Source organism: Rosa rugosa, chromosome 5 (genome assembly GCF_958449725.1).
Source record: "Rosa rugosa chromosome 5, drRosRugo1.1, whole genome shotgun sequence".
NCBI lineage: Eukaryota > Viridiplantae > Streptophyta > Magnoliopsida > Rosales > Rosaceae > Rosa > Rosa rugosa.
In genome coordinates this window covers 13739874-13766926 of record NC_084824.1, presented here as the reverse complement: position 1 = coordinate 13766926, position 27053 = coordinate 13739874, and the positions used below count along the sequence as shown (strand labels likewise).

At 40.3% G+C, this 27053-nt stretch overlaps 1 pseudogene; it reads right to left on the bottom strand.

Moving 5' to 3' along the window:
• Positions 1 to 168: 168 nt before the first annotated feature.
• Positions 169 to 26511, bottom strand: LOC133709971 (polyubiquitin 4-like; annotated as a pseudogene).
• Positions 26512 to 27053: the final 542 nt, after the last annotated feature.

The following is a 27053-nucleotide window of genomic DNA, read 5'->3' as shown; positions in this document are numbered from 1 at the left end:
AAATAAGTTAAGGTCGGTTTTTTATGTTTTTTATTGGGGTGTGTGTGTCCGAAAAACAAATTGCTAAACAGATTCTTTAGGATCCCCCTTACAGTATTAATCAAATAACCTCACATTACAAATAGCTGAAGGAGTATTAGAAAATTGTGAACAAAGCGTGCAAATTTATCAGCTAATTAAGGATCACATTAGAACAAAATTTCTGCTGTTAAACTATTTAAAGATACTATCACTACTTAATTAAAAACTACCACCACGTAGTGCAAGCACAAGATGAAGGACAGAGCCACACGCGAGTTTGTATTTTACAGCAGGCGGAGGAATCCCCTCTTTCTCCTTAACCCTTTCCCTAATTTGGTTCATGGTATCAGTCAGTTCAATATCAATCTCAATTTCTTTTAAGAGTCTTCACCTCGATCATAGTTCCTCCCCTCAGCCTCAATACTAGGGGAAGAGTCGACTCCTTTGAATGTTATAATCCGCAAGAGTTCTGCCATCTTCCAATTGCTTGCCAGCAAAAATCAGTCTCTGTTGATCAGGAGGGATGCCTTCTTTAGCCTGGATCTTGGCTTTGACATTGTCGATGGTATCACTGCCCTCAACCTCAAGAGTGATGGTCTTCCTAGTTAGTGTTTTCATGAAAATTTGCATGTTGTTTTCTTGGTTTCAGTATCAGAGAAACAGGGAGAGCACCAGAAGAGAGATACCTTTGATATCAATGGAAAATTTCTGAATTCTGATAATCTAATAGGAGGCCTTATATCGAGCACTATCCCATAATCTAACAGTATAGACTCTTTCCGGGAAAGAAAAAAAAACACTTAATTGCCTTTTACTCCCAAGTATAGACTCGGAAGTAACCATGAGACACATATATAGGGATGCAAAAAGGAAGTTAAGTTTGAAGGTTTAATATTTCTAAATTGCAAAACAAGGTTACTTTAGTTCAATTTTACCTCAATGCATGCCCAATCGGGTTAGCTCAATTGGTAGGAGAAGGTAAGAAAACAAGTTGGGTAGATCAAGGATTCGATCCCTCTGGCTGATGAATATGTGATCCACTTTCTTGAGAAAGAGAACTTTATATGCGAAACATCTTCTGATTCTGATTTAGAAGGACAGTGTCCTACTGCTGGATATGATGCGAATCATACTTTTAGTGTGGTGAAGAACTTGTTGGGATTGTTAACAGAGTACGCAGCAATATAGCAAATAAAGAGCAACAAAGAGACACCAAATTTAACGTGGAAACCCTTCAAGGTGAAGGGAAAAAACCACGGGACAAACTCCGAAAAACTTCCACTATGAAAATGGGATTACAATCACCAATCTCTCTAGAACACTAGAGGAAAAACTCTCAAGAGAAACACTCTTGGATACACTCTCACAAGGATATTGTAAAAGCAGGACTTTCTTTCTCTCCTTTTACAACTCTCTGTCTCTAGCTCTCTCTATCTTTTCTCTCTCTCTATTCTGCCGAATTTGAGAATGATAGGAACTTCTTGGTTTCTCTTTCTCCAGCTCCTTATGAAGGATTGTGAAAGGAATCACAAGGTGCCGGCAGCACACCTTCTTTTCTGCCATGAAGCTTGCTTTCTTTTGTTCTTTTCTGCCGCATGCTTGCTTTTCTCTTTCCTTTCTCTCAGACAACATGTCTGTTTCTTCTTTTTCTTTTCTCTAAAGTCCAACCCATAATGAGCATATGTCCAACATAATTAAATGCCTAGCATGATTACATCTAATAATTATATCTATTATAGCATGAGGAGGGAATCGGCCAACAATCTCCCCCTTCCTGACTCATGCTTAAGATCGCAGACCTGCAAAGAATGTGCAGGTCTCATGCTTGCCCTTTGGAAGAGACTTTGTTAACATATCGGCTCTGTTCTCATTGGTATGGACCTTTTCTATCATCAGCAGCTTTGTTTCAAATTTCTCTCGAATCCAATGGTACCGCATATCTATATGCTTGGACTTCGAATGAAAACTAGGATTCTTGCTGAGATGAATGGCACTCTGATTATCACAGTAGATAACAAACTCACTTTGGTGTAGACCAAGCTCTTGGAAATATCTCTTCATCCATAGCATTTCCTTGCAGCATTCAACAATGGCAATGTACTCTGATTCAGTAGTAGATAAAGCCACACACTTTTGCAATTTTGACTGCCAAGAAACAGCTCCCCCTGCAAAAGTGAATAAATATCCAGATGTGGACCTCATTGTGTCTACATCTCCAGCTAAATCTGCATCAGTAAAGCCTTGAAGAATAGGCCTTTCATTGCCAAAACATAAACACAATTTAGATGTACCTCTAAGGTACCTCATAATCCATTTAACTGCTGTCCAGTGTTCTCTACCTGGATTTGCAAGGAATCTGCTCACAACACCTACTGCATAACCAATATCCGGTCTAGTACAGACCATAGCATGCATTAAACATCCTACTGCTGAAGCATAGGGAACTTTCTCCATTTCTTCCTTCTCTTTTGCATTTGAAGGACTTTGTTTCTTACTCAATTTGAAATGAGTAGCAAGAGGAACACTTACAGATTTTGCTTTGTCCATGTTGAATCTCTCAAGCACCTTTTCAATGTAACTTTCTTGTGATAGCCACAACTGATCTTTCTTTCTATCACGAGTGATCTGCATGCCGAGAATTTTCTTTGAAGGCCCCAAATCTTTCATATCAAAGGATTCATTCAACCTTTCCTTCAACTCCTCAATTTTCCTTGAGTTTGGACCTACAATCAACATGTCATCAACATACAACAATAACATGATGAAGTCTTTTTCAGATGCTCTTTGAATGAACACACAGTGATCTGAGATTGTCCTTTTGAATCCATTGTCTATCATGAATGACTCAAATTTCTTGTACCATTGGCGAGGAGCTTGTTTGAGTCCATAGAGGCTCTTCTTCAGCTTACAGACCATATGCTCCTTGCCCTCAACTTCAAATCCCTCTGGTTGTTCCATGAAAATGTCTTCTTCTAAGTCACCATGAAGAAAGGCTGTTTTGACGTCTAGTTGCTCTATCTCCAGGTTCATACTTGCTGCCAATCCCAACACGACACGAATGGAATTCATCTTCACCACTGGAGAAAATATCTCATCAAAATCAATACCTTTCTTTTGAGCAAAGCCTTTAACAACCAACCTCGCTTTATATCTTGGTTGTGAATTTTCAGATGTCTTAAGCTTGAAAATCCACTTATTCTTGAGGACTCGTCTTCCTTTTGGCCTTTCCACCAATTCATATGTTTGATTCTTGTGTAAAGAATCCATCTCCTCTTGCATAGCTTTCAGCCATTTGTCTTTGTCAGCATCATCTTGGACATCCTGAAAGCATTCTGGTTCACCTTCATCTAAGAGAAGAACATACTCATTAGATGGATATTTTGTGGAAGGCTTGTGTGTTCTGGTGCTTTTCCTCAACTGTGCAGCTTGTTCAATAACCGGTGGCTGCTCTTGTTGGTTTTCTTGTGGAACTTCTTGGTTGTTTTCAGCATCATCTCTTTGATCACCATCAGGAACTTCTTCGGGGTCTTGCTCAGCTTCATGACCAACTTCTTCAACTGTAGGAGGAATAATACGGTCTAGATCAATGAGATTATCGCCATATGTTTCTGCTGCCTCTACATGTTCACTCTTCTCAATGTCTTTAATTGTTTGGTCTTCAAAGAACACTACATCCCGGCTGCGAACCACCTTCTTGTTAAGAGGATCCCACAATCGGTAGCCAAATTTTTCATCAGCATACCCAAGGAATACACACTGCTTGGTTTTGTCTTCAAGCTTCCATCTTTCTTCCTTTGGAACATGCACAAAAGCTCTACAGCCAAAAGTCTTCAAGTGCCCATAAGAAACATCTTTTGAGGACCACACGTGATCGGGAACATCACCATTTAAAGGAGCCGATGGTGACAAATTGATCAAATAACAAGCTGTTCTCATTGCTTCTCCCCAAAAACTTCTTGACAATTTGGAATGAGACAACATGCATCTAATTCTTTCCACAATGGTGCGATTCATTCTCTCTGCAACGCCATTATGTTGTGGAGTTCTCGGAACTGATTGCTCATGTCTAATACCATGGCTCTTACAATATTCATCAAAAGATCCAATATACTCACCACCATTATCTGTGCGAATGCATTTTAATTTTCTGCCAGTCTCCCTTTCTACCATCGTATGAAAGACTTTAAACACAGACAACACTTGATCTTTTGTCTTTAAAGCATATGCCCACACTTTTCTTGAATAATCGTCTATGAAAGTAACAAAATACGAGGCACCACCCAATGTTTTAACTTTCATAGGACCGCAGACATCAGAATAAACCAAGTCCAACACATTTTGTTTCCTATTCTGATTTCTATGAAAGGAAACTCTATGTTGCTTGCCAACTAGACAATGAGTACATTTGTCTAAATGTGTACCTTTAATTCCAGGAAGCAACTCCTTTTTAGCGAGAATTTGTAGACCTTTCTCACTCATATGGCCAAGTCGTTTATGCCATAATTCTGCGGAACTTTCAGTCTCTGCGGTATTTAGCTCCCCCTTGAACAACTGAGCTTGCATTTTGTAAAGTGTGCAGCATTTGCTTCCTCGTGCTATCACCATGGAGCCTTTTGTGAGTTTCCATTTTCCATTGCCATGTAAGTTCATGTAGCCATCATCATCTAACTTCCCTACTGAAATTAAATTCAAGCGGAGATCAGGTACATGTCTTACGTCCTTGAGAACAAGTTTGCAGCCTACATTTGTTCGCAGGATCACATCACCAATTCCCGTTATTTTCGAGATGCCTTTATTTCCCATTCTCACTACACCAAGATCACCAGCTTTATAGGTTGAGAAAAGTTCCTTTCGAGGACTAGCATGGAAGGAAGCTCCACTATCAACAACCCATGTAGTTTCTTCTTTTGAAAGGCTCAGACATGCTTTTTCACATTCGGAAACTAATTCTTCACACTCTAAAAACTCTGACAATACTATGATATCACCTTCCGAAGAAATTGCAGCAGTGTCTGTCTCATCTTCCTTCACATCCTTCTTCTTTTCTCTCTTAAATTGCCTGCATTCTCTTCTATAATGACCTTTTTCATTGCAGTGGTAACATGTGACATCCTTCCTTGATCTGGATTTGCTTCTTGATCTCCCATGACCATGAGAATAATGATATGGCTTCCGGCTTCTAGCTCTTCCCCTTCTTTCTACAATCACAGCTTCAGAATATGAAGAGTCTGAAGATTTTCTTCTCACCTCTTCATTCAGCAAGTTGCTAGTCACTTGACTTAGTGACACAACACCTTCAGGAGCAGAGTTGCTAACTGAAACCACCAATGTTTCCCAACTGTCTGGGAGTGAACTAAGAAGGAGCAAGGCTTGCAATTCGTCATCGAGAACCATATTCATTGAGGAAAGCTGATTGACAACACTCTGCATCTCATTCAAATGTTCGTTGATTGAGATGTCTCCCTTGTATTTGAGGTTGACAAGCTTCCTAATCAAAAAAGCTTTGTTTGCTGCCGTCTTTCTTTCATATAGACTTTCAAGCTTTCTCCACAGTGCAAGTGCTGTAGTCTCCTTTGAAACATGATGAAAGACGTTGTCATCCAGCCATTGCCGAATAACTCCAATAGCTTTTCTATTCAGCTTCTTCCATTCATCATCAGACATTGTCTCTGGCTTCTCACCTTCAATTGGAGAATACAAATCTTTGCAGTAGAGTATGTCCTCCATCTTCGATTTCCAGATCATGTAATTCCTCCCATTTAAGCTGACCATCCGGCTTGTGTTGACATCCATAATGCTAACCAACAGCTCTGATACCACTCTGTTGGGATTGTTAACAGAGTACGCAGCAATATAGCAAATAAAGAGCAACAAAGAGACACCAAATTTAACGTGGAAACCCTTCAAGGTGAAGGGAAAAAACCACGGGACAAACTCCGAAAAACTTCCACTATGAAAATGGGATTACAATCACCAATCTCTCTAGAACACTAGAGGAAAAACTCTCAAGAGAAACACTCTTGGATACACTCTCACAAGGATATTGTAAAAGCAGGACTTTCTTTCTCTCCTTTTACAACTCTCTGTCTCTAGCTCTCTCTATCTTTTCTCTCTCTCTATTCTGCCGAATTTGAGAATGATAGGAACTTCTTGGTTTCTCTTTCTCCAGCTCCTTATGAAGGATTGTGAAAGGAATCACAAGGTGCCGGCAGCACACCTTCTTTTCTGCCATGAAGCTTGCTTTCTTTTGTTCTTTTCTGCCGCATGCTTGCTTTTCTCTTTCCTTTCTCTCAGACAACATGTCTGTTTCTTCTTTTTCTTTTCTCTAAAGTCCAACCCATAATGAGCATATGTCCAACATAATTAAATGCCTAGCATGATTACATCTAATAATTATATCTATTATAGCATGAGGAGGGAATCGGCCAACAATCTCCCCCTTCCTGACTCATGCTTAAGATCGCAGACCTGCAAAGAATGTGCAGGTCTCATGCTTGCCCTTTGGAAGAGACTTTGTTAACATATCGGCTCTGTTCTCATTGGTATGGACCTTTTCTATCATCAGCAGCTTTGTTTCAAATTTCTCTCGAATCCAATGGTACCGCATATCTATATGCTTGGACTTCGAATGAAAACTAGGATTCTTGCTGAGATGAATGGCACTCTGATTATCACAGTAGATAACAAACTCACTTTGGTGTAGACCAAGCTCTTGGAAATATCTCTTCATCCATAGCATTTCCTTGCAGCATTCAACAATGGCAATGTACTCTGATTCAGTAGTAGATAAAGCCACACACTTTTGCAATTTTGACTGCCAAGAAACAGCTCCCCCTGCAAAAGTGAATAAATATCCAGATGTGGACCTCATTGTGTCTACATCTCCAGCTAAATCTGCATCAGTAAAGCCTTGAAGAATAGGCCTTTCATTGCCAAAACATAAACACAATTTAGATGTACCTCTAAGGTACCTCATAATCCATTTAACTGCTGTCCAGTGTTCTCTACCTGGATTTGCAAGGAATCTGCTCACAACACCTACTGCATAACCAATATCCGGTCTAGTACAGACCATAGCATGCATTAAACATCCTACTGCTGAAGCATAGGGAACTTTCTCCATTTCTTCCTTCTCTTTTGCATTTGAAGGACTTTGTTTCTTACTCAATTTGAAATGAGTAGCAAGAGGAACACTTACAGATTTTGCTTTGTCCATGTTGAATCTCTCAAGCACCTTTTCAATGTAACTTTCTTGTGATAGCCACAACTGATCTTTCTTTCTATCACGAGTGATCTGCATGCCGAGAATTTTCTTTGAAGGCCCCAAATCTTTCATATCAAAGGATTCATTCAACCTTTCCTTCAACTCCTCAATTTTCCTTGAGTTTGGACCTACAATCAACATGTCATCAACATACAACAATAACATGATGAAGTCTTTTTCAGATGCTCTTTGAATGAACACACAGTGATCTGAGATTGTCCTTTTGAATCCATTGTCTATCATGAATGACTCAAATTTCTTGTACCATTGGCGAGGAGCTTGTTTGAGTCCATAGAGGCTCTTCTTCAGCTTACAGACCATATGCTCCTTGCCCTCAACTTCAAATCCCTCTGGTTGTTCCATGAAAATGTCTTCTTCTAAGTCACCATGAAGAAAGGCTGTTTTGACGTCTAGTTGCTCTATCTCCAGGTTCATACTTGCTGCCAATCCCAACACGACACGAATGGAATTCATCTTCACCACTGGAGAAAATATCTCATCAAAATCAATACCTTTCTTTTGAGCAAAGCCTTTAACAACCAACCTCGCTTTATATCTTGGTTGTGAATTTTCAGATGTCTTAAGCTTGAAAATCCACTTATTCTTGAGGACTCGTCTTCCTTTTGGCCTTTCCACCAATTCATATGTTTGATTCTTGTGTAAAGAATCCATCTCCTCTTGCATAGCTTTCAGCCATTTGTCTTTGTCAGCATCATCTTGGACATCCTGAAAGCATTCAGGTTCACCTTCATCTAAGAGAAGAACATACTCATTAGATGGATATTTTGTGGAAGGCTTGTGTGTTCTGGTGCTTTTCCTCAACTGTGCAGCTTGTTCAATAACCGGTGGCTGCTCTTGTTGGTTTTCTTGTGGAACTTCTTGGTTGTTTTCAGCATCATCTCTTTGATCACCATCAGGAACTTCTTCGGGGTCTTGCTCAGCTTCATGACCAACTTCTTCAACTGTAGGAGGAATAATACGGTCTAGATCAATGAGATTATCGCCATATGTTTCTGCTGCCTCTACATGTTCACTCTTCTCAATGTCTTTAATTGTTTGGTCTTCAAAGAACACTACATCCCGGCTGCGAACCACCTTCTTGTTAAGAGGATCCCACAATCGGTAGCCAAATTTTTCATCAGCATACCCAAGGAATACACACTGCTTGGTTTTGTCTTCAAGCTTCCATCTTTCTTCCTTTGGAACATGCACAAAAGCTCTACAGCCAAAAGTCTTCAAGTGCCCATAAGAAACATCTTTTGAGGACCACACGTGATCGGGAACATCACCATTTAAAGGAGCCGATGGTGACAAATTGATCAAATAACAAGCTGTTCTCATTGCTTCTCCCCAAAAACTTCTTGACAATTTGGAATGAGACAACATGCATCTAATTCTTTCCACAATGGTGCGATTCATTCTCTCTGCAACGCCATTATGTTGTGGAGTTCTCGGAACTGATTGCTCATGTCTAATACCATGGCTCTTACAATATTCATCAAAAGATCCAATATACTCACCACCATTATCTGTGCGAATGCATTTTAATTTTCTGCCAGTCTCCCTTTCTACCATCGTATGAAAGACTTTAAACACAGACAACACTTGATCTTTTGTCTTTAAAGCATATGCCCACACTTTTCTTGAATAATCGTCTATGAAAGTAACAAAATACGAGGCACCACCCAATGTTTTAACTTTCATAGGACCGCAGACATCAGAATAAACCAAGTCCAACACATTTTGTTTCCTATTCTGATTTCTATGAAAGGAAACTCTATGTTGCTTGCCAACTAGACAATGAGTACATTTGTCTAAATGTGTACCTTTAATTCCAGGAAGCAACTCCTTTTTAGCGAGAATTTGTAGACCTTTCTCACTCATATGGCCAAGTCGTTTATGCCATAATTCTGCGGAACTTTCAGTCTCTGCGGTATTTAGCTCCCCCTTGAACAACTGAGCTTGCATTTTGTAAAGTGTGCAGCATTTGCTTCCTCGTGCTATCACCATGGAGCCTTTTGTGAGTTTCCATTTTCCATTGCCATGTAAGTTCATGTAGCCATCATCATCTAACTTCCCTACTGAAATTAAATTCAAGCGGAGATCAGGTACATGTCTTACGTCCTTGAGAACAAGTTTGCAGCCTACATTTGTTCGCAGGATCACATCACCAATTCCCGTTATTTTCGAGATGCCTTTATTTCCCATTCTCACTACACCAAGATCACCAGCTTTATAGGTTGAGAAAAGTTCCTTTCGAGGACTAGCATGGAAGGAAGCTCCACTATCAACAACCCATGTAGTTTCTTCTTTTGAAAGGCTCAGACATGCTTTTTCACATTCGGAAACTAATTCTTCACACTCTAAAAACTCTGACAATACTATGATATCACCTTCCGAAGAAATTGCAGCAGTGTCTGTCTCATCTTCCTTCACATCCTTCTTCTTTTCTCTCTTAAATTGCCTGCATTCTCTTCTATAATGACCTTTTTCATTGCAGTGGTAACATGTGACATCCTTCCTTGATCTGGATTTGCTTCTTGATCTCCCATGACCATGAGAATAATGATATGGCTTCCGGCTTCTAGCTCTTCCCCTTCTTTCTACAATCACAGCTTCAGAATATGAAGAGTCTGAAGATTTTCTTCTCACCTCTTCATTCAGCAAGTTGCTAGTCACTTGACTTAGTGACACAACACCTTCAGGAGCAGAGTTGCTAACTGAAACCACCAATGTTTCCCAACTGTCTGGGAGTGAACTAAGAAGGAGCAAGGCTTGCAATTCGTCATCGAGAACCATATTCATTGAGGAAAGCTGATTGACAACACTCTGCATCTCATTCAAATGTTCGTTGATTGAGATGTCTCCCTTGTATTTGAGGTTGACAAGCTTCCTAATCAAAAAAGCTTTGTTTGCTGCCGTCTTTCTTTCATATAGACTTTCAAGCTTTCTCCACAGTGCAAGTGCTGTAGTCTCCTTTGAAACATGATGAAAGACGTTGTCATCCAGCCATTGCCGAATAACTCCAATAGCTTTTCTATTCAGCTTCTTCCATTCATCATCAGACATTGTCTCTGGCTTCTCACCTTCAATTGGAGAATACAAATCTTTGCAGTAGAGTATGTCCTCCATCTTCGATTTCCAGATCATGTAATTCCTCCCATTTAAGCTGACCATCCGGCTTGTGTTGACATCCATAATGCTAACCAACAGCTCTGATACCACTCTGTTGGGATTGTTAACAGAGTACGCAGCAATATAGCAAATAAAGAGCAACAAAGAGACACCAAATTTAACGTGGAAACCCTTCAAGGTGAAGGGAAAAAACCACGGGACAAACTCCGAAAAACTTCCACTATGAAAATGGGATTACAATCACCAATCTCTCTAGAACACTAGAGGAAAAACTCTCAAGAGAAACACTCTTGGATACACTCTCACAAGGATATTGTAAAAGCAGGACTTTCTTTCTCTCCTTTTACAACTCTCTGTCTCTAGCTCTCTCTATCTTTTCTCTCTCTCTATTCTGCCGAATTTGAGAATGATAGGAACTTCTTGGTTTCTCTTTCTCCAGCTCCTTATGAAGGATTGTGAAAGGAATCACAAGGTGCCGGCAGCACACCTTCTTTTCTGCCATGAAGCTTGCTTTCTTTTGTTCTTTTCTGCCGCATGCTTGCTTTTCTCTTTCCTTTCTCTCAGACAACATGTCTGTTTCTTCTTTTTCTTTTCTCTAAAGTCCAACCCATAATGAGCATATGTCCAACATAATTAAATGCCTAGCATGATTACATCTAATAATTATATCTATTATAGCATGAGGAGGGAATCGGCCAACAGAACTATGAGCAATTCCTCCAGTCAAGTGATCAGCCTGCAAACTAATCAGACTTCGCATTTGGAAGAGCCTGTCTTACCTTGGAGCGAGGATTTCATTGCATTGACTTGGTGGAGCACTGCAGGCACCAAGTATCATATCCTTTCCAAGATGGCACATGATTTCTACTCTATTCCAGTTTCTGTAGTTTTCTTCTCTGTTCTTTTTCACTTTTGTGCTTAATTGTATATGTCACATCCTTCAAGAAGAATTCTCACAATATTGTTATCTTTTCTTTTCTTGTGGTGTGTAGAACAGGTACACTTTTGGGTTTTGGGTGCTCTTGCCTAGCTTGTTATTACCTCTTTTGAAGGCTTGAGAATCAGTTTATTAGGCATATGGCAATTTGGCAGGAAGATCAAGTTCGTTATTTTTGAACCCCATTAGGGACATTCAATATCTATTTTGTTAGTGTTGAAACATTTTATGGATATGTTTCGTTTTGACACTGGTCTTTTTATTGACGTGTGGAGAAATTTAATATATGAAAGTTTATGTTTTCCTTATTGCCTCCGTATGTCATGATATTGCATTAGTGGTGGATATCCTGGTTATTTGACTTAATCTTGACATTGTACCAAGTAGAATTGCAGTCTTGTCTGTTTTCATTTCATTATATTCTTTTAAGGATTAAATTCAGTTTACCTCCTTGAGGTTTGGGTCGAACATCATGTTAGTCCCTGTGGTTTCAATTTAATCAGTAACACCCCTAAACTAACTAATTTCATCAGTCTCGTCCAATTTTATTCATTCCGTTCAAATCAAACGTTAACTTTAACTGAGACACCCACTTTTAAGGGCTAAAATGGTCATTCAAGCACAGTCTCTCTCTCTCTCTCTCTCTCTCTCTCTCTCAGCTTCGATGGTGTCTAGAGATTTTGGGGAGAAAAGTTTCCCAAATTGATTTTCATTGAAGCAATCCACCTCCTACACCCAATCCTCCACTCTCTTGACTTCCCAATAGTAAAACCATCCGAATTGCTCCGCGGAGACGGCGACCTTTGAGCTACCAAAACCGCCGCTGAGCCACTCATCGCCGCCCTTCTCCTCCACACTTCCTCACCTGAAATGTTCAACCTTGAATCAACGAAATCCCCCTCTCTTTCTCTTCCTCTCTGTCCTCTCCTCCTCATGTCTTCTCCAATCGAGCTCGCTCCTCACCTCGGCCTCCATCACCTTCTTCTTCCTCTCCCTCATGTACTCCGCGTAGTCGTTCGGCCTGGCCGGATCGAACTCCTCCAGCATCGTCGACGTGTTGCCAACCAGCGTCGGCTGCACCGCGTCGCTTTGCATCACCGCAACCAAATTATCACCATTAAATGCAAAAATCACAGAAAATTCATTTGAACAATTTGCCAGAAACCCAATTTGCCAAATCATCTGAACAATTACAAACCAGAAAAATTCAACTTTCTTTTCTTTTTCCTTCAGATTCTAAGTACCCAAACAAAGGATCAAGCGTAAATTTGAACTGAAAATCTCATAATAATTAGGTTGGTCACCTTTATTATTGATGTCCTGGAGTTGAATGGAGGAATCCTACTTCAAGATTTGGGTCAGGGTCGAATCAGGAGAGGGATTGAAGCTTTCTGGGGAGGAACCCTTTAATCTGTTCAAAGATCTCGAAATGGTCCTCAAGCTCCGGCGAGGCCTTTATAAACTCCATCTCCATGGTAAACTGAATGATATTCTTCCGAATTTGAGCTGGAGAAGAAGCTGCGGAGAGTGGTCTGTCGAGCTCCGTGGCAGACCAAATTGGATCTCTGTCGGAAATCTCCACAATTTTTCGATCTCCGACACCTTGTTCTGAGGCTGCACTATACTAACCCTAGTGGAAATCCTAATCCTAAACCCCAGTCAGAATCCTAATCCTAATCCCAGGCTGCGTCGGCATTCTCTTAGCATGGGCTGAGAAGACGAGGATGGGGATGGTGGAGACGTGGAGTAGAGGCCAGACGACGTCGTTATGCTCTTAAACTGAGTTTTTTTTTTTTTTTTTGTCTTGAAATGACCATTATAGCCCTTATAGTGGGCCCCTAATGTCGGATTTAACAGCCAATTTTGACAGCTGATGAAATTGAAAATTATATGGGTGTTACTGATTAAATTGAAAGTACAAGGACTAACATGATGTCGACCTTAAACCTCAGGGAGGTAAACTGAAATTAACCCTTCTTTTAATTATTCTTATAAAAAGTGGGAAATGATGCAATGTGTTGCTCAATGCTTAATGTCATGCTCTATGTGACAACAGTAGAAGCTACCTGCAAAAAATTATATCTTTTTTGATCTTCTATAACAGAAAAAACTGGCTTAAGAGCCTGAGCTTGAGACTTGGCTAAGGTAAAAACTGTTGTCCAGTAATTGTTGTCAATGCCTCACATGCAAACATCAGTTAAGTTCCTTTAGATTTATATCTACTCTTGTATACTGGAGGCCATGCCTTTGGTTGCATGAAACTCCTCATTCTAAGTAATAGTGGCTTTGTTGTGGATTCATTTATCAAATTAGTCAATTCAATCACGAATTTGTCTTTCCTCCATACATGTGATAGAGGTTCTGTGACCTGTTTATTGATAGTTTATCTTGTGCTTTAGCCTTGTTTGAAAGAAAGGTTTTTCTTGAACTAAGTGGTCACTCAGAGTGAAATCTTAACGCTTGATAAAGGCTGTTATTTCTTGTCAATTTATGGTAAGTTCATATACATTTGGCTCAATAAAGAAAAATTCAAGGAGGAATGAGTTATATGATTCATAAAGGCTTGCAGAGATCCTAAGAAGGTGAATCAAACCTAGAAAACAAATTAAGGGGATTTTTTTTTTTTTGTGTGTGTGTCTGAAAAACAAATTACGAAACAGATTCTTTAGGATCCCTTGCAAACAGTACTTATCAAATAACATCACATTACAAATAGCCGGGATCGAGGAGAATTAGAAACCAGTCAAACCACAAACTGCATTGTGAACCAAAGGTTGCATATTTATGAACTAACAGAGAGAAAAATATATCTATGATTCATACCGCGACTTTTGCTCCCCCTCTCTCTTGCTCTGCTAGGGTTAGGGTTTTTGAGTATTTTCGAGTTGTGCGGCGACCCAACTTCATGGCTGCTGCTATCGCATCCATGACTGCCAGGCTAGCGACAAAACTATCGCTCAGAGAAGGAGAAGAACCAGTGGACTTGGGGAATCTTAGGGTTCCGGGAAAGGAATTTTTGGCTCGCAACTTTTATTTGGTGGGCAGGTTGAAAACTTGTAGGGCAGTGGTGATGGAGTCTTTCCGGAGTGTTGTGCGGTCGATGTGGAGGCTGTCGGGGACAGTGAAGGTCCAACCACGGGGTGAGCGGTTTCTGTTTACGTTCACTCATGAAAGGGATGTTGCTCGTGTGGAGAAGGGTGGCCCGTGGGGCTTTCAGCGCGCTATGATCCTTCTGAACGATTATGATGGCTTCTCGGAGATTTCTGTCATGAAGCTGGATTTTGTTTGGATCTGGGTTACACTGCAGGGCATCCCTCCAGGTATTTTGACGGAACCTACTGTCCGGTTGGTTGGGGGGACGATTTGAGAGGTTTTGGAGGTGGACCGGTTGGCGCTGCACAGGGGTGAAGCTCGTGTCCGGCTTGTTCTCTCCATCAACGATCCTGTAAGGCTGGACCGTAGGGTTAGGGTTTCTCCTATTGACGTCTTAACCCTTCGCTTTAAGTATGAAAGGCTCCTAGTGTGGGACCCCTCTTTCGGGTCACCACACAAGGACAACAGAGTAGTTGGCCGGTTCTCGAAGGATGACTAACCGGGTTGGTCATCGATTTGTTTGAGTTTAGCTGGCTGGTAAGTATCTCGGAGCTCCCAATTGTGTGAAGCATACTACATATGCTTTATAAAAGAAATAAATGTTTGTGGTGGCCTATTTTTTTAAAAGTATTTTCGATAAACGTGCACAATATTATGTAGTAAAAATTTTCGATTATTATTATTATTTTCAAACCTAGCATGGTTGGGTCGGCCCCTACTGGGCATGCGAGGACGAAAGCTCACCCCTACAATAGTGTAGGTTTGAGCACGTGGTCGGGGAGGCACTTGGTCCGGCTTGGTGTATTTTTCTTTGACTTTATTAAATTAAGATCTTAGTCCTTTACCGGACTTTGAAGTCTCTTTTTATTTACTTTTTTTTTATTTCCTACTCGTTTACCAAAACTTCGAGAGACCCGTAACCCTGGGGCGTGTCTCTCGCACTTGTAGTTACTTAGTGATTTGTTTTCCAAATTGGGCTCCGATTGTAAGCCCAAAACTCATAGCCCATTTTAATTTCCGCTTTTGAAAATATGCTGTTCGGTTGCTAGAATAATTTGTCCAAGAAAGTGTTTTGTAAACCAACTATCTAAACCCAAAAGGCCTTGCGATTTCGGGTTGATGAGTTATCGGGATGTTATTTGTGACATGTCGGTTTCTCATTGGCTCGGGGTCGCGGCGCTGTGGGACCCCCCCCTCTCGGGTCACCACACCTAGGACGGTGTCGCTCTTGCTCTCTGCTCAATCATGGAGGGCAGCGATGCCCTAAGGAGGAGGAATCGGAGACTGATACTATGGTGGAGGCGGGGTCACAGCCGGCGACGGGGCCGATCATTCCAACCATTGTCTTTAGGGAAAACACCCAACCAACTATTTCTCCTTCGCTTCTCTCTGCTTTCAGGGTCCCTAGCTTGATGAAGAAGAAATCCGTGCAGATCCGGTCGTCCCGGAACTTGTGACGAGCTATCGGACTGAGGGCACTTCTGCTTCTGCACCGGTGGTGGGGGTACGTCGTCCCAGGGAGGAGGAAGCTATAGAGGAAGGCAAGCGCGCTAAACATAGCTTGGCCCTTGTTCCAGCCAACCTGCAGCCAGAAAATCTTGGTTTGGAACTTTCTCCAGAAGGTCTGGTTGAAGTGACGGTGACTCAGGCTCCCAAGGTCTACAAGAAGAAGGGTAGGCCTCGGGGACAGCGCAACAAGGTAAAAGCTTCGAAGGCAGCGTCCATTTGTGGTGGCTCTGAGGCCATGGCGTCGGGGTCTGTTGCTGAAGGGTCTGATGGTATGCATGGGGTGCATGATGGGCAGGGTTCAGAGCCCATTTCCCAGTCTGGGTAAGAGGTGATTTCCTGGGTCATCTAGGGTGTGATGTGTCTTGCTTGGTGATGGCAACGTACACCATAAGGGTCTTAGGCGTCAAAGTGATTGAGGAAGTGTCTCACGCTAGATGGCGTAGGTCTTCATAGTTTCTTATTGCTTTGGCTAGTAGTTTTCTTTTTGGAACTTTAGTTTTTTGGATTTCCTTTTGGTTTTAGTACTCTTATGAGCATGCATTGTAATATGAGGGATGTTTGTACCCTTCATGCTTGACCGAGCGAGGTCGTCATGATTTCTATCAATGGATTAGTCTTCCGTTGCCCTAAAAAAAAAAAAAGTATAACAAATTTTCTGCCATGTATTTTGAAATAGATTCATCAACAAATTAAAACCATGCAATTAAATGTTTGGAGTATCAAGACTCGATAGAATCTATTTAAAGAGAGAAAATTTCAGCTACCGTTCCCAAACTATGGTGCCAAGGCCAATTTGATACCCGAACTCTCAAAAGTATCAATGTGATACCCAAGGACGTATTTTGACATCAACGTGATACTTCCGTCAAAAATCTCTAACGACGCTATCTGTTTACTGACGTGGCAAGCACGTGAGCCCTTAAAAAAAGTGAAATGACCAATTTACCCTTCTTTTTTTTGTTAATTCTTTTTTTTTTCTTTTCATTTATTTTTCTTCTTCTTGTTCTTGTTCTTTTGGGATATTGTTCTAGCCAAACCGCCGCAAGCTCCGCTCCTTCTCCTCCACCCAAGAATCAAAGAAAAATGGCTTATGCTTCTTCTTCAACCTCAGTCCTCTTCTTCTTCTCTCGCCTCCTCCTCTCTCTCATCTCCTTCCCCTCTGCCCAAACCATCACCAACACTGCCATCATCCTCTCTAATTCCTGCTACAAATTCATGTTCTTCGCACTCAACTCCCAGCGGACGGACCCAAAACCAAAGTTGGGTGACACGATTAACAAAAAAAAAAATCAAATCTTTCTGCACCCAGAAAACTGCTCTGGGCACCCAGAGACGCCCATGTCTTCTTCTCCGCCAAAACCGATTTCCTTCTTCTCCGCCCAGCAACTTTCCTCTTTCGGGACAACCAACTGGGAAACTGGTTCGCTGCACACCAAATTCTGGTGAACCTTAGCTCCACCAACCATCTTCTTTCTTCGCAAAGATCGTCACCCATTCGCTAATAGAACCTCCGTTCATCAAACGCCCTCCTCCACCGCCACAACCTCAGCGTCATCTTCCTCCACCGCCACCGTCATGTCAGTAACAACAGATATCAGATACTCCGATCAAAATCACAATCACAAGGTCAAAGCAACATATAACTATGAATTCATGTATACAAGAACTAAAAACAAACCCAGCATAAACCAAAAAAGCAAAACCAACCCAGATAGCATTTGAGCACAATTAGATCAAGAAAAAGACTTGGTAGCTGGTACTTGGTACCTTTGGCTTCTCCCACACACTGTCAATTGCTCGATTTGGGTAAATGGTTCATTTCACCTTTTTTTTTGGACCCAGGTGCTTGCCACGTCAACAACACAAACGGCGCCGTCAGAAATTTTAGACAGAAGTATCACGTTGATGCCAATTTAGGTCTTTGGGTATCATATTGATACTTTTGAGAGTTCGGGTATCAAATTGGCCTTGGCAGAATAGTTTGGGGACGATAGCTGAATTTTTCTCCAAAAAAAAGAAGGTTAAATGGGTCATTTCACTTTTTTTTTTTTTACCCACGTGCTTGCCACGTCAACAAACAAACAGTGCCGTAAAAAATTTTGGACGGAAGTATCACGTTGATGCTAATTTAGGTCTTTGGGTATCACATTGATACTTTTGAGAGTTCGGGTATCAAATTGACCTTGGCAGAATAGTTTGGGGACGGTAGCTGAATTTTTCTCATTTAAAGATACTATCGCTACTTAAATTAAAAACTACCTGGTAGTGCAAGCACAAGATGAAGGACAGAGCCATCCTCGAGTTTGTATTCGATCTCCAATAGTTTTGTCATCTCCAAGCTGCTTGCCACCATAAATCAGCCTTTGTTGCAGCGGAGGAATCCCCTCTTTCTCCTCTACCCTTTCCTTTTTTCGGTTCGGGGTATCAGTCAGTTCAATATCAATCTCAATTTCATTCCCAGTTTGAGTCTTCACCTCGATCATAGTTCCTCCCCTCAGCCTCAACACCAGGTGAAGAGTCGACTCCTTTTGAATGTTATAATCCGCAAGAGTTCTGCCATCTTCCAATTGCTTGCCAACAAAGATCAGTCTCTGTTGATCAGGAGGGATGCCTTCTTTATCCTGGATTTTTGCTTTGACATTGTCAATGGTATCGCTGCCCTCAACCTCAAGAGTGATGGTCTTCCCAGTTAGAGTTTTCACTTTTCACGAAAATTTGCATGTTGTTTTCTTGGTTTCGGTATCAGAGAAACAGAGAGAGCACGAGCAGAGATACCTTTGATATTGAAGAAAAATTTCTGAATTGATAATCTAAAAGGGGGCCTTATATAGAGCACTATCCCATAATTTACAAGAATTAGGATGGTAGGACTAAACCTTATTCTATGCAAAAGAGGATACTAAAATTAAATTTTACTCCCGTGCTAATTGGTTAATTGGTTCCCGCCTCTCTTTGGGTGGGTTAAAATAAATATTGACGGTGCTTGGAAGCAAGATTCAAGTCGTTGTGGTTATGGAGCCGTTTTTCGTGACTATAAAGGGGAATTCCTTGGTGCCTTTGCTTCTAATCTTAACATTCCTAGCTCAATAGCAGCAGAGGTAATGGCTGTCATTAAGGCCATTGAACTAGCTTGGGTAAGGGACTGGAAACATATATGGCTAGAGGTTGACTCTTCCCTAGTTCTAAATTTTCTACAGTCCCCTGATTTAGTGCCTTGGCAGCTTCGTGTTGAGTGGGGCAATTGCTTATATCGTATTTCTCAAATGCAATTTCGATCTTCACATATCTTTCGGGAAGGGAATCAAGTTGCAGATGCATTGGCGAATTATGGTGCGGCCTCTAGTGATCTGATTTGGTGGGACCTAGCTCCTCCTTTCATTGACAGACATTTTCAGAGAGACCGTTTAGGAATGCCGAATTTTTCGTTTTCGTTAGTTTGTCTTTCCTTTAGCCTGTTCCTGTTTTATATGGGAGGTTTGGTTTCTGGTCCCCCTCCCCTTGTATGTTTTCTCCTTCTTCTTCTTCCTCTTCAATAAAATCTCAAAGGTTAGGGTGGCTCTTTGCCTCTCTTAACCTTTGACTTCAGCCAAAAAAAAAAAAAAAATTTACTCCCGTGCAAACTGTTTGGACCCAAAATAAGCATTTTGGCCTGACAATGCGTGTCATGGAGAAATTGAGCCAATGTCAGTGGCTCAAGCTATATATTGTTGACAAGTTCGAAATATATATTTAGAGGCTAAATAAAGCCTATTATGGAAGAATGGAAGCATGTAAACATGAAAAGTCAACTTTAGCACATTTTCCTACTTCGGCTAGGAGAAACCGAGCTAAACAAGGAAGGAGGGGCGGCCGCCTGACCAAATGAACTTGAAATGAGCTGAAACTCTGCAGATCCATTCTAGACAGCCCAAGGATCATTTCTTATGAAGAGTGCAAGAGCTTTTTTTGAGTGGAAGGCCTTCAAACAATCAGCCCAATTTTCTACAGAAGCAAAACTGGAAAACTGGACCTGTAAGAGGTCCAGCAGCATTTTCGGCCCAACCACATAGAATAAAAATATGAAAATTTGTCAGGATGATCTACACTCATAGTGGAACATTTCATATGAAGAAGTCGAAGGCATATAATGAAGTCTTGTTGGAGAAATAATTGAAGGAATAAAGGGGCAGAAACTGACTTAAAACCAGCTCAATATTCACATGTTCATGTTTCCTACCCACATGAAGAAAGCTAGATGCTTTTCTCTTTTTCCTTGGATATATTTTTCTTCTACAATCTCTTTAATAGATCATCACCACTTCCATGTTGCTGCACCTTCATGCTTTGCTTTCATTTCATCTTTTCTCTATCTTTTCCATATTTTACAAGTGAACTTAGATCTACTTTCATTATTTTTCTTCCACTCATCATTTCACTCTTCTTTTTCTTCCGTAAATAAACACCTTCTCCTCTCATTCTGATACACACATTCACATTCAACAACAACATCTCTAAGATGATCTAAGTTCTCTCTAGAGCAAACCTCTCTAAGAGCAACTCCTCTCCCTCTCCTTCTCTTTCTCTTACCGGTGATCACACTCCTAGTCCTAGTCTTCTCAGAAGCCGACTTTCAGTGCCACCAAACCCTCTGTCAACGTGCTTCGGTCCTAGTCTCCTCGGGAGCCGACGGTAGTGCCGCGACCACAACGGTTACAGAACCAGTCAAGCAAGGGAAACCCCTATCAACCCAGCCAAGCTAAAGTCACGCTTTAGCAAGATCTCAATACTTCCCGGTGATTTCGCTCTGCTCGATCTACAATATTGAGTATCGACTTGTGAACAAGAAGAAACTTCAGCAAAGTCCTCACCACGAGGCACAAAGAATCCCACGACGAGGTTGGTGCTCTCCTCGTCTACAATCGCTTGAAAGAAGTCAGGTCAAGGGACACCCCCGACGACCGCACCCGAACGGTGCTGGCACGCCCGCGCAAGAAAAGAGACTGTTGACCAGCTGCAGCAAAATTGGAGCCAAACACAAACTAAGACAAGTTGAATTGCAGTCTTGTCTGTTTTGATTTCATTATATTCTTCTAATTATTCTTATAAAAAGTGAGAAATTATGCAATGTGTTGCTCAATGCTTAATTTCATGCTCTATGTGACAACATTAATTAGAAGCTACCAGCCAAATATTATATCATTTTTGATCTTCTAAAAAAAAAAAATTGGCCCAATACTATTTGGTCTAGTGGTATAGTCTCCCATTCGTAAGTGTGAGGTTGTGAGTTTGACTCACCAAAGACTAATTATAGCATTTGAGTTGTTTATCTGATAAAAAAAAAAGGTTTTAGAGCCTGAGCTTGAGACTTGCTGTTATTCGGAACAAAACTGTTCATCAGTTCAAGAAAAAACCTCCTTTGAACACAAAGCTAAAGCACAAGATAAGCTATCAATAAACAAGTCACAAGAAAGACAAATTTGTGAGATAATTGACTAATTACGATAACTGAATCCAGATCGAGCAAAGCCACTATTGCTAAGAACGAGGAGTACGTCTCATGCAAACAAAGGCATGGCCTCCGGTATACAAGAGTAGATACAAATCTAAATTAATGAACTTAATTGATGTTGTGAGGCATTGACAACAATTACTGGCATGGCCTTAACCACATCCACCATTATGATGCCTAGGCCTTTGGCTTCAGAGTGAAATCTTAACTCTGAGCTTGACAAACACTGTAATTCTTGTCAAGTAATGGTAAGTTCATATACATTTAGCTCAATATAAAGAAAAATTCAAGGATGAACGAGTTATATGACCATAAAGGCTTGCTGAGATCCTAACTTCCTAAGAAGGTGAATTGAGGCTAGAAAACAAATGAAGGTGCCTTTTTGTTTTTCTTTTTTGTGTCTGAAAAACAAATTACGAAACATATTCTTTAGGGAGTGCTTCTATTCATACCTTTTAAATCAGCATTTAGACCTCCTTCGATTTTTAGAAATTTTTAAATACATACCCCCAGCCAAAAAAAAAATACTTAGGCCATCTCCAACCCTGGGCTAAGGGGTTGGTATAGCCCAAAAAACACCATTTTCCATCTCCAACCCAAGGCTATGCTATAACAAAAACTGATTTGGGGGGCTAAAAGGGCTAAGGGCTGGGCTAAACATAGCCCTTTGTTTAGCCCTTGGGCTTATTCTTCGTGGGGACCACGCTGGTGGCCCAAAATTCTAATCAACAAAACCAATGGCTGAGATTAAAGGACAAACAATAAAATAACATGATATTTAAAGGATTAATTACTGCTTACTCCCTATACTTATAGGGTTTCATCGTTTCAGTCCCTGACCTTCGAATTTCACCTAAAAACTCCTCGAACTCTCAATTTCCTCACAATTGGTCCCTGCCGTCAAACTCCGTCCAAATTGTCCGTTATATTGCTGACGTGGCATTTTTTTACACGCCGAAATATCTATTATACCCTTAATTATTATTTTTAATTTATTTATTTTCTTTTTTCTCTCTCACTTTTTTTTTTCCTTTTTTGTTTTTTTTTTTCTACCTCTTCTTCTCCCAGCTCTCCCTCCTATCTCCTCATCTCCACAGACCTTCAAGATTTGCAAGCTCTATTTTTTGCCACATTTGGCAACACCCACCGAAAGGAATGCCACAAGTCTGATTCCCAACCTGGCAATACTCCACACCAGTTTCCCATCTAATCCGGCCCCGGAATCAGCATGATCAAATTCATCATCATCATCATCAGATTCAGCAGCTGAGCCACACTGCTGAAGCTCATCATCATCACTAGACACACTCTTCCTACTACCAGGCCACCTCCAATCTCACCAAACCCACAACTCTCACACCATCACACAATCAGTCAATCAAACCCTAATTCAACAACAACAACAAAAAACCTCAAAAATCTGTGACCACCAAAACTGAAAAAAAAAAAATACATACAAATCGAAGCAATAACATCGAAATTGAAAAAAAACCCCCAAAAAATTACGACATTACAAACTCGCAGAGATTGAGATTGAAACGAAGAATACCTGTGAGGAGCTTCAATGAAGAAATTGAGGGGCGCAGGAGGAAGATCCAGACATGGAATTTGAAACGACAAAATTGTGGCACTGCACGACTGTCTTGGACGGCGAGACGAGGGGGAATTGGGCGACGAGGGTGGGCACGGAGATCAGGGCTTGGGCCTTGTCGTCGATCTAGCACCGCTACGGGAAGCGCCGGCGGGTTGGTGGGTGAGGACAATGGGGTGTGGGATAATTACCGTGAGCTGCTCTTTCATGGTCATGGGGGCATCGGCAGCGGCAGCCATGACGCCTGGGTCGAGGCTTTGAAGGGATGGACCAAACCTCTGTGTGTGTGAGAGAGAGAGAGAGAGAGAGAGAGAGAGAGAGAGAGAGAGAGAGAGAGAGAGTGCAGAACTAGTAGTACAGAAGAGAGGAGAGGAGAGAGGAGGTCTATTCTTTGGAAGATCACTGATTCAACGAACAATGAAGAGGTAGAAAGGGGAAAAAAAAAGTGAGAGAAAAAAGAAAATAAATTAATTAAAAAAGGATTAAATAAAAAGGAGAGAAAAGGGAAAAAAAAGGAGAGAAAAAAAAATTAAAAAAAGAGTAAATAAGGGTATAATAGACATTTTAGTGTGAAATTAATGCCACGTCAGCAAAATAACGAGGTCTTTGACGGAAAGTTGACGGCAGGGACCAATTGAGAGGAAATTGAGAGTTCAGGGACTTTTTAGGTGAAATTCGAAGGTCAGGGACTGAAACGACGAAACCCTATAAGTATAGGGAGTAAACAGTAATTAACTCATATTTAAACTTATAACCCTAAGGGTTGGAGATGGTAGAAATTATAGCCCTTACTATTTACATGAATAGTGATTATCGGGGGCTAAAATTTAGCCGGGGGGCTATTTAAGCCCCCCACAGCTGGAGATGGCCTTACATTGCTCTATTTCTTCAGTCTAATGTTCAAGAACTTTTAACAGTTGACATAATACTTCAAGGTTTTTAAATATACTCCCACCAAAGTATTCATTACACCAAAAGCAATACATTGATCAGTTCTCATTGTCTATAAACTATATATGAAGAGTAAGTTCCAGAGATTTGCTTGTTCCTTCTTTGATTACGTTGGTATCCCATTTATTTTGTTACTTTAAGCAATAATCTCAGTTCCCACATGCAATATTCTTAGGCCTTCTCCAACCCAAGAGGCCAAAGTGCCAAATGGCCAAAAAATAGCCCTTTCTTTCTCCAACCCATGAGGCTAAGGGGTAAAGTGCCATTTTTTAGGGCCAAAAGGCCAACCCAAGGGCTAAATATAGCCTTTAGGATAGCACTTTAGCCCTTAGGGCCAAATGGATCAGAAATGGGAGGCCCACCCGTGTAGTGCTGTGTGACATATGCATGACGTCAGCAACGGCTAGTTGCTGTCAGCTAGCCGTTGCTTTTTTTTTTTTTTTTTTTTTTTTTTACCGTTGGCTATATAGCCGTTGGTTTGAAAAAAATAATAGCCTTTGAGTAAAGAGTATTATGACGGAAAGAAAAGGGAGATAATGGAGAAAATTCGGCGCCGTGAGTTGTTTCCGTCATCCGGTTCGACGTCGAATGAGTACCGCCCGGAAATGTCATTCAATGACTCGGATGAGTAATTAATGTTGCCCAAATAAATTGTTATAATCTATTAAAAATTCCTTGTAACTTTTATTTATTATGAATAAATTTTGCTTGTAACTTTTATCTTTTATTAATAATTTTTCCTTGTCTTACTTTGTTGTGTAACTTTTAAATGCTTATGTCATGAATAAAATAAATATTAAAAATTCTATTGCAGTTTTATTTCATTTCAACATTAGCTAAAGATATTTTTAATTATCTTTAAAAAAAAAAATACAACCGAAAAAATATTTTTTATCATATAATTTATTTCAATTACTATAAGTCAATTGACTTTAAAAAATAAGCACATATATATATATATAACCAATCCAAAATGTTAAAATATATTTTAGGGCTATAATTTAGTCTTAACGGGTTGGAGACGGTTGATGTCAGATCAATGAATAGTACAGAATTTAGGGCTAAAATTTAGCCCCAGGGCCATTTTTAGCCCTTTGGGTTGGAGATGGCCTTAAATCTTACATTTTAGCATAAGTTTCTCTCTCCTCAGTTTTTTTTTTTTAACGGAAAAGTCACTAAAATTAAGAATCATAACAATGATTGGCTTCCCAAAGAGAATTGCATCGCTAGCAGAGAAAGATTATTTCCCATGATGATCAACTTCCAATGGTAAAATATACCCAATAAAATCGTTTCAAAAAAGTGAACGAAGGGAAGCCACAATAACGTGGAAGGATTCAGGTTGAATTGCACAAATCTTGGCCGTTGGTTAAAGCCAATGGAAATCAATGAGCACCGTGGGGACAGATCAATTTGTTGGGCATTGTTGTGATGGTAAAGCTGGGTTGTGTGGTGGCGGGGATGTTGATAATAGGGAGATGTAAAGAAAAATCAATTTAAAAGAATAAAAGAGGAAGTAGGAGGTCTAAATGCTAAAGTTGGATGTTTGAATAAAATTACTTTTTTTTTTTAATTAAGGGTAAAAATGAATTTTTAAAGTTACAAAAAAGTTAAGAGGTACGTCCAGATACTAGTTTTAGAGGTATGCATAGAAGCTCTGTACTTTAGGATCCCTTGCAAACTCAAATAACATCACATTAATTACAAATAGGCCGGGGGAGAATTATAAACCACACATTGCATTTTGATCCAAAGCTTGGTCATATCTATGAACTAACAGAGAGCAAAATATATCACGATTAAGGATTACCAAAATAGAACAAGTTTTCTTTTTTTACATATTCTTTTTGAGTTGTATTGTTTGGTTTTGGTAGCTAGCTCTACCATATGCAGTCAGCTTTGGTCATTGAGATGTAATAAAAGCCACATGCAAGTTAGAACAAATTTTCTGCCATGCATTTAAAATTTAGATTCATCAACAAATTAAAACCATGCAATTCAAATGTTTGGACTATCAAGACTCAATTGAAACTAATTAAGATACTAACACTGCTTAATTAAAAACTACCACCACGTAGTGCAAGTACAAGATGAAGGACAGAGCCACCCTCGATTTTGTATTCTTTAGCAGTTTTGTCATCTCCAAGCTGCTTGCCACCGTAAATCAGCCTTTGTTGCAGCGGAGGAATCCCCTCTTTCTCCTCAACCCTTTCCTTGATTCGGTTAATGGTATCAGTCAGTTCAATATCAATCTCAATTTCTTTCCCAGTGAGAGTCTTCACCTTGATCATAGTTCCTCCCCTCAGCCTCAACACCAGGTGAAGAGTCGACTCCTTTTGAATGTTATAATCCGCAAGAGTTCTGCCATCTTCCAATTGCTTGCCAGCAAAGATCAGTCTCTGTTGATCAGGAGGGATGCCTTCTTTATCCTGGATCTTGACTTTGACATTGTCGATGGTATCGCTACCCTCAACCTCGAGAGTGATGGTCTTCCCAGTTAGAGTTTTCACGAAAATTTGCATGTTGTTTTCTTGGTTTCAGTATCTGAGAAACAGAGAGAGCACGAGAAGGTTTAATATCTCTCTTTGATATCGAAGGAAGAATTCTGAATTTCTGACCAATCTAGGGTGCCTTATATATAGAGCACTATGCCATAATCTACTAGGAATAGGATAGGACTAGACCTTATTCTTTGCAAAATAGGATTCTAGAATTAAATCTTATTCCTTGCAAACTAAGACAAGAAACCTATTCCATACTAGAAAAGTTTATTCTGAATTATTCTAAACTTAATTTGCCCTGTTAACAGTGTTGTAATCCCTTAGCTCTCTTTTGAGTTTTTTATTTGAAGTATTTCGACGGAAAAAAAAAACACTTAATTGCGGGATTAAGTAAAGGAATCGTATAGCAATATAAACTTGGAATATCGAGACACACACATAAGGAGGATATTGTAGTTTGTGGTAACTTGTTAGACTTTATATCTATACGAGATCAAATAGTTTTGCACAAAATCGTATGTCCAAAACGTCTTTTCTATGTTAAATTTAGTGCACGTAGATCT